Source organism: Myotis lucifugus, unplaced genomic scaffold (genome assembly GCF_000147115.1).
Source record: "Myotis lucifugus unplaced genomic scaffold, Myoluc2.0 scaffold_3, whole genome shotgun sequence".
Taxonomy (NCBI): Eukaryota; Metazoa; Chordata; class Mammalia; order Chiroptera; family Vespertilionidae; genus Myotis; species Myotis lucifugus.
In genome coordinates, this window is record NW_005871051.1 from 17,843,794 (window position 1) to 17,852,507 (window position 8,714).

General features: G+C 55.6%; 1 long non-coding RNA gene across 3 annotated transcripts; it reads left to right on the forward strand.

Annotated features, from left to right (window-relative positions):
* The first annotated feature begins 638 nt into the window (after positions 1 to 638).
* On the forward strand, positions 639 to 8,433 carry LOC111827672. 3 transcript variants are annotated; one of them, XR_002831328.1, is made up of 5 exons: positions 639 to 744; positions 3,657 to 3,706; positions 3,954 to 4,053; positions 6,106 to 6,183; positions 8,276 to 8,433. It is a non-coding gene; the product is annotated as an uncharacterized LOC111827672 (long non-coding RNA). The 3 variants fall into 3 exon arrangements; XR_002831330.1 differs by lacking the exon at positions 6,106 to 6,183 and having other exon boundaries at positions 8,213 to 8,433; XR_002831325.1 differs by lacking the exon at positions 6,106 to 6,183.
* Positions 8,434 to 8,714: the final 281 nt, after the last annotated feature.

Below are 8,714 nucleotides of genomic sequence, written 5' to 3' on the forward strand. Positions count from 1 at the left end.
GCACTGTCTATGATCTCCACTGCGAGGATCCCAGGGAGAAAGGTGGTCATCCAGGACACCCCACCCCGGCACTGCAGGTCCCACCAGACCCCTCCTCACCTACTACCCCAGCTACTGCCCCACCCTGGTGCCCCAGCCCCCATCTTCTTCCCATCCAGTTCCCGGGTCCCTCTATGCTCCTGAATAGATGGGAATCCCTCCTGACACCCACAGCCCTTCAGCCCCGTTTCCATCTCACTCTGTTGGTGCCCAGCTTTCATGCTGGGTCCTCAGTGGGGACCCAGGAACTCACCCTCCCTTTCATAGAAATGGGAAGGATGCTCAAGGCCCCCAGGTCCCCTGTCCCCACATCTCCACCATCCTCCCACAGACCCTGTGCCATCCTTCAGACTTCAAACCCGGGAGAGGGAGGGCTGTGCGCTGGGGAAAGGCGGCCACTCCCCCTTGTGGATCCGTGCGGCGGTGGGAGCTCTCCGGAGTCCCCAAACTCTGTTGACAGGCCGGCTAACAACGGTCAAGACGGGCTCTCCGAGGGAGGTGGGAGGATGGTCAATGGAAGCCCAGGAGGCGGAGGGAGGAGAATGCCCGTTGAGGTGGGTGGGGCAGGTGCTAGGTGAGGCGGTACAGCTTACCTGGCTGCGGAGGCAGAAGCAGAAGCGCAGGGGCAGGAGGCAGGAGAAGAAATACTTGCCCCATCCGATCACGCAGGAGAAGCACCAGCTCAGTCGAGTCATGTTGACGAGGGTGGGTGCCTGGGGCGCGAGGGTCAGGGGAAGAGGACTGGCTGCTGCCGGAGCGGATTTGGGGGTGCGAGGCGGGTGGGCGAGGAGGTAGACAAGAGCCCTGCCCCGGGGCGTCCCGGATCCTCGGCCCGGCAGGAGCAGCCCCAGTGTCTGGACCCCTCTACCCGGAGGAGGAGGAGCGTGGTGGGGGCCCGGCGGTGCGACCCCGACGCGCCTCCATCTCCCCGGAAACCCCTGCGGGAGGCGCTTCCACCCTCCGGGACTTCCTCCGCTGCTCCCTCTCTCCTCCCCTCCGCGTGAGCGTGATGGCCTCCGGCCTGCCTGCTTCCCGGGCGGGCTGGGGGGCGGGCACAGGCACCCCTGGAACTTCGGAGGCGCAGGGAGCGGCGCAGAAGCTGGTCGGGACGGGGCGGGGGCGGCGCCAGGCGTCCACCTGCGGGGAAGGCGCAGCGGCGGCGCAAGCCGGGGCAGCGGCGGCAGCATTGTGCTCCCGCTGCAGTGAGCGTGCGTGTGTGCGTGAGTGGATTCCCTCCAGACCTCCGTCCAATTCCCATATTGCTCCCCAGAGCATAATGTGATTAAGTGAAATGGAAGCCACTGGCTTCCACGACCGAAGCCAAAATATCCATGGACCCAGGGGTGCACATGGGGACGCTGAACACCACTGGGCCAGCTGTCCCAACTCGCTGCCAACCTCTGACCCTGCCCACACCCCACTCCTCTGCCTGGATCTCTCTCCAGCCGACTCCAGGAGAGAGGGAGCTCTGAGATCCCAAACACCCCACAGGTTGGAAGGGACCCTGCCTCAGAGGCTGGACCAGCTCAGATGAATGAGAGCTGGACAGGTCACCTCCAGCTGGACAGTCTCCTGCTCAGGGGCATGGGCTTCACTGCCCTGTTCACTTTCTGTGCTGCCGTGTCCACCATCCTTCTCCGCCTCTGCTGTGCTCAGATGATGTGAACAGAGGCCTCTCGGGAATATTGTTTGGGGTGACAGTTTTGTCACCCTGGAACTAAGGGGAGGGAAGAAGACAGAGGTGGGAAAGAGGTGCTGGGCTCTGACTGGAGGGAGAAAGAAATAGACACAGAGAGAGACAAAGACAGAGAGAGACAGGCAGGAGACCCACAGACATACCATGGAGAGGTGGAGAGGCAGCCATGAGCTTTGTCCCTGGTTCTGTTGCTGCAGAGAAACTGGGAGGGCAGCCAGCCAGCCAAGCCCAGAGAGGAAAGGAGGGGTGGGGGAGCTGCCAGGGCCTCTTCTGCAGCAACAGGCCACTGGAGCACCAGCCGGGTCCCCTCCCCCACACTCCCACCCCCTATGGTCTGCACTCCTGGGCCTGAGCCTCCCTGGGCACCATCTCAGGGCCATTTTTCCTGAAATGCTGTCTCCCTGACCCCTTCCTCAGGGAGGATGGAGACACAAAGACAGCTTCCTGGGGCTGTAACCAGGGGCTCCTTCCTGAGGAGCTGAGGTTTCTCAGCCAGCTGACCCTGACCCAAGCCCGCTTTACCCTAGCCCTCTCAGCCCCCCACCTGAGACAGGGCAGTAGGCACAGCGCTTTGGGAGATATTGGGCAGAAACACAGAGAGGGAAAAGGAAGAGGACCCTGCTAGTGTATAGCTAGAGAGAGGAGAAAGACAGACAGGTTCCTCAGTCCCTAACAGTCCCTCAATAAGGGGGACCCCTCTCTCTTTCTCTCTCTCTCTCTCTCTTACACACACACACACACACACACACACACACACACACGAAGGCTCTGTATGAAAACTGGTGAGGGGAGGGAGGATGCATCAGGTAAGTGGAGTAGAGTCTAGAATCTAGAGACCCTTATTACTTAAATTGTGGTTTGTGGATCACTAAAGCGAGCCCATCCCTAGCAGGCCCTGCCTTGTTCAGGCCCATGATCTCCAGCAAAGTGCCTGGCGCTGCTGAAGTCAGTTCCAGGCCTGAAGAGGTGGCCTTCTTCCGGTTTTTGTTGTTTTTGAAGGGGGGCTACCATCTCTACAGTCTCCCCACCCAGGCATGAGAGGAAATGGATTATGATGTGAGACTGAGAAAATGGGTTTTAATCCATAGCAAATGGAATGAAGTTTAATGGAAAGGAATCACTTGTTGACTTTTTTAAATAGAAGAAGTTCTTCAGATAGATCAGTGGAAGTGTGGCCCTGCCTAGACTAGAGAGCAGGACAAGATGACGTTCTTAAGAGAATTATTAAAGTCTTCTCAGCACTTAGAGCAGTGGTTCTCAACCTTCCTAATGCCGCGACCCTTTAATACAGTTCCTCATGTTGTGGTGAGCATAAAATTATTTTCGTTGCTACTTCATAACTGTAATTTTGCTACTGTTATGAACCGTAATGTAAATATCTGATATGCAGGATGTATTTTCATTGTTACAAATTGAACATAATTAAAGCATAGTGATTAATCACAAAAACAATATGTAGTTATATATGTGTTTTCCAATGGTCTTAGGCAACCCCTGTGAAAGGGTCGTTCGACCCCCAAAGGGGTTGCGACCCACAGGTTGAGAACCGCTGACTTAGGGCATAAAGACCTCATCAAACATAGAAGGAAGGAAAAGAGAGGGGTGGGAAGAAAGAGAAGGAAAAGATGGCTAAATCCAGCCCTTCCAACAAGCAGATCCTGTCAAAAGGGCTCAGAAGGGCAGAGAGTCCTTCATTTCCATCCAATGCCCAGCAGGAGGTGTCCTTAACCAGTGACTCCAGAGAGGAAGCAAAGAGTCAGCAGCTGATGGGGACATGAAGTCAGGCCTGTCACTGCCTGGATCTTCTCCCCAGGTTCCCCTCCCAGCCTCCGGCCCTCCACACCCCACATAGCTTCATGCCAGGTGGCTCAACTCCTAAAGGTCAATGTAATCCTGTCCTCCATGTGCACAACCTTAACAGGACACAGAAGTACTTCTTTGGGAGTTTGGTGCCTCATGGAAAAATCACAAGTAAGTCCTCTATTCTTTTTTTATCACTAGAGGATTCCCAGAACCTCCTGGAAGGTTTCAGCAAGGACCCCCTTTGCTTTCTCTTTTACCTAAACTTGTATGTTTTGTAGGGGTGGGGAGGAGTCCAATCCCAAAAGGTTGCCTCTCAATCCCTTTTTCCCTCAGAGGACTCAAGGCACCAGAAACTGCATCTGGCACCCGATAGGATGCTCAAGAACTCTCCCCTCCCTCCCGTCTCTCCTTCTAGGCCCCCTGAGCACCAGGGACAGAGATACAAGGCTCCATGGAACGGACCAGATTCGGATGCTCAGACACAGGGGACCATGTATTAGACGTCAAAACATGGAGTAAGTGAGGGATCAGGATGAACCTGGGCAGGGCCTGCTCCATCAAATGGGCCTCATGTCAGACGCAAACTGCTCTTCAGCCCCCATGTGGGTGCCTGATAATAGCCCCCAGCTCCTCACCTCTCCCTCCCAGTGGAGCTTTTACAAAGGTGGCCACCAACTTTAGAGGGTTAAAGGATTCTCTGGGAACTCCCTGCCCTGCCCAGGCTCCCTCAGACCCCAGGACTGTATCCCAGCTCTGCTCCGCCCCCTAGGGCCCAGCTCTTTCTTCCTTTGCCTCTTCTCCTTGGCTAGAGTCCAGGCTGGAGGCAGGCTGTGCTGTGGGCCTGGCCAGGGCTTGAAGGAAGAAGAATTTCTTTTCCACACCCACTCTTGTTCACGTAGCCTGGGGACCCAGATGCTGAGTGCAGGCCAGGGAGGAGATACCAGAGTCTAGAGCAGTGATGGCAAACCTATGACACGCATGTCAGAGGTGACACGCGAACTCATTTTTTTGGTTGATTTTTCTTTGTTAAATGGCATTTAAATATATAAAATAAATATCAAAAATATAAGTCTTTGTTTTACTATGGTTGCAAATATCAAAAAATTTCTATATGTGACACAGCACCAGAGTTAAGTTAGGGTTTTTCAAAATGCTGACACGCCGAGCTCAAAAGGTTCGCCATCACTGGTCTAGAGCCAGGTAGGATGGAGGCCATGCTGGCAGAGAGGGGGCTGCTCTGGGCCTTTCCCCCCAAGATTTCCCTGGGTCAGGACCGGAGGGCACTCTTTTCCCTGGAGAAACTGGAGAAGAAGAGGAAACTTCCCAGAGGCAGTCAGCGAAGGTGTCAGGGAAAACAGAGAGCAGGTCAGAGCCGCAAGCCCCCTGGGGACAGGCCCCTGGAGGAGGGCCCACCTGGCTCAGGGTAGGCACAGAGCTTCCTCTGTCCTGGGCCCCCAGGGCCACTGTGCCCCCGGCTGGTTTTGTCTGAGGGGGGACAAAGGAGGCTCCTGTTAGGGGAGAATGGCTTGGGCATCTGATCGGAGGCTGGAGGCTCCGGTCTCGTTTTCACACCCAAAGAGAGATGCACAGAGGCCGCTCCCCGGGGACTCCAAGCCTTTCTCCCCCATCAGATGGGGCCGGCTAGGAGGCCTGCCTGCTCTCCAGGCACTTTCTCACAACCGGAGTTAAGAGTTTCACCACCTCCAGCCACAGCAATTCCACCTGTGGCCCCCAGGGGGCTCTCACTTGGGTCTCACCTCCCAGGCTGGGTTCCCCAGGACCCCAGCACATCCATGAGGGATGAAATTCATCAGTTCACTCAGGGTTAAACTGCCCAACCATATACAAAGTCCAGAACTCACATGTCATACTGCCCCCAAGTTTTCTCTCCTTGCAACAGAATAGGGTTCCTGCAGAGCTGGGCTCCCATCTCAGATAAGTGCCAATGTCCTCCTAGTTCCCACATCCTCTGACCACCCCACTGAAGTCCTTCCTTGTCTTCCGGTCCCCAGACTCTGTGTAACAACAGCAGGTGCATTTCTTCATAGCACTTCACTATCTCTTCTTGATAGATTCGCTCACCTCCTTCCCTACCAGAATGCCAGTTCCCAGAGGACCTTGTCAGTTGTTCACAGTTGCATGAGTTACTTGGTAGACTGGCTGGTTGAGTGCGTGAATGAATGAATGAATGAATGAAGGAAGGAAGGCCAATCCTGCTTCCAAATCCATTGGATCTCTCTACAGCCCTGTATTAGGGGACAGTAGGGAATCATTTTCAAGGTCCTTGAAGCTTTTATACATCCCTACTCGACCCACCCCTGATGAGGGACCCCATCTCCATGTTCTGCAATAGCTCCTCGATATCCAGTACTGATCTCAGTTAAACTTGAAAAAGACCCAGGACCTTCCCCTGCTCCCCACCACAACACACACATGATTGACACATGAGGATGCTGAGGCAAAGTGACTGGCTAGAAAGGGGTCACATAGCTAGAAAGTAGCAGTGCCGGAACTGGATCAAAGCCCCCATTCCTGGTTCATTGCTTTCCCACCCCACAACCTTATAGAGGGAGAAGCAGAGGAGGAAGAGAAGAAGAGGAGGGGAGAGGAAGGACAAGAAATGTTTCTCCCAAGGAGGTGATTCCGTAAGTTCTCCTTCACCACCACTAACCCAGGTCTCTGGCCCCTGACAGGCAGGAAGATCCTCCTGACACGGAACCTCTAGCCCCCCTCTCAAATTCCAGACCATTTCTTCTTAGCCTGCCTTTCCTGGGAAGGAGACCTTGGCCACTCTCTTCTGTACAATGAATGCCTTCAGACACTGGCAGCTCATTATCCAAACCCTCATCCCATCCCCACCCCCACCCCTCTCTAATCTGCAAGCTGAAAATCCTGGGTCCTCTGGGCCCCTTTCCAAAGGACTTCCATCACCACCCAGCAGCTGGCAGATGAGCGGTGGGTGGGGGAGGGGTGGGGAAAGACCTGGAATGATGGTGGTTATTGATCCATTGGAGAGCCCTAGCCTGGACTCCCTCCCAGGGCAGGCAGAGCATCTGGGGGTGGAGAAATAAGAACAAGGTTCCTGATGTCATCCTGGTCATCCCCTGCCTCTGGGGTGTTCATTGCAGGGCCCAGCACGGAGACTGCAGACCCAGGAGCTGGGCCGCTGGGTCTGAGCCCAGGCTCCTGCAATGAGATTAAAGCAGGGACTGTCTAATTGATTCTGATGGAGCTGGGAGAGGGAGTGAGATGAATGGAGAGTGCGGGAGGAGAGGGAGAAAGGAGGGGGCAGGGCAGGGGACCAGGGACAGAGGAGGGCCAAGTCTGGGAAGCCCAATTGCATCATAACTAGCTAATGCAATCACAATCCCCTGCCCCTACCCATTTCCACACAGCCCCTCCCCTCCCTGGGAAACCAGCCCACTGACTGGTCTTCCCCTGAACTGGATAGGGAGGGCAGCTGGGTGTGGGCAGCTCAGAAGGAGAGCTGTATTAACGCCCCCCCCCCCAAGTCCTAGGAACTAAGGCACAGAAAGGCATAGATAGTGACAGGGACTGGCAGACAGCTAGAGACATTAGGAGGCAGATACACACAAAAAAGCAGATGTGCCCCTACCCCCATTCTCTGCCAGATAACTTCCCCCATCACACTCACTGGCACCCCTCACCCCTCTTCAGCCAAGTCATCCTAGGAAAGGGGAGCAAGTTCAAGAAATGGGACCTGGCACTCTCCTGCTCCCCACTCAGCCCAGGACCCTCCAGAGACTGGGAAGTAAGAGAAAGCAGGTGTGAGAGGAGAGAAGAGGAACAAAACAGAAAGGCAGTGGGTGATGGGGGGTAAGGAGCCGGGGGATGAGGAGGGCTCTTCCAATCACTCAGAAAAAGGCAATGAAGGCCAGCAGAGGTGAGGGGACGGGGAGAGGAAAATGAGTGACAGAGAGAAAGCATAGGTTGCCACCAACCAGCCAGGGAAACCGAGGCAGGAAACAAGGTGACGTGGCTGCAACCCAGGCTTCAGAAGCAGGCAGGGCCCTGTGGCTCCCAGGGACTCCCTCCGGGGCCCAGTGGCAGCCCTGTGGTCAGGAACCAGATCTGCACCCAGGCTCTCGGGGAACTTCATTCCCAACCAGGAGGCCAGGGCTGGTCCAGGGGCCTAGAACAAGCTCCTGGGAAACCTCAAGTCCCCTGGGAAGTGAATCTCTCACCACTCCCAGAAGCCAGGAGAGCTGGCACCTCAGTGTGCCCTGGTCGGACCCTATGTCAGACGTCCATAATATTCCCACAGCCCCTCAAATCAAGGCTGGGGGCTCTCCTGGGGCCTGCAGACCTCCGCTCATGCCTTTGACCTAAATGGTACACTGTGGCTTCTTGTTCCCCCTCGTCAAAGGGTCCCAGACACACCTGAGCCTGGCTTCTGGCACTTTCTATTCTCACTGTCTGGTAGCTTCGGGGCAGAGCAAGGCAGGCCCCGCCCAAGGCAGACCAGGGATAGGAGGTTCCTGATGCAGCCCCCTTGGGCAGCCCAGCCCCAGCCCAACCCCATCACGAATCCATGAGGGGTGAGGAGTCGGATCCAGAGACCAGAGGCGACACCTCTGACTAGGCTCCCAGTCCTCTGGGAGCCCCAGTGCCGTCTGGGGAATCAGTTCTGTGTTTGCCTTTCTTCCCTCCCAGCGCAGTTGAGAGCACCCCAGGATAAAATGCACCACATGTCACCTCCTTTGTGCCCTCCCACAGAGAAGAAGCCAGGAACAAAGCCAGCAGAGACCAGGGTCCGAATCCTGGCCCTGACCCTTTCCAACTGAGTGACCTTGAAGAAATTATTTTCCCTGTTCCCTGAAGAAATTACTTCTGAGCCTGTTTCCTCTTCTGTAAAATAAAGACAAGGATCCTAACCTTGTGGGGTAGTTGCGCAGATTAAATTAAATGTGAAAACGCCTGGCACCAGACCTGACTCATCAAGGCACCTTCAGGAGCTGCTGGGCAAATACCTCCGAACCTCAGGCCAGGAGGGGCACCCCAGGGTGACTTGAAAAGCAAGTTCACCTGTCCCCCTGGGTCTGGTGGCTGCACACTGCCTGCCCCACCCCCACTAGACAGATGCTGCCCGCCAAAACCCTCAGCAAGAGCACCCTGTCTGGAACACACAGTTCACCCCAACATCCGGGGAATGGAC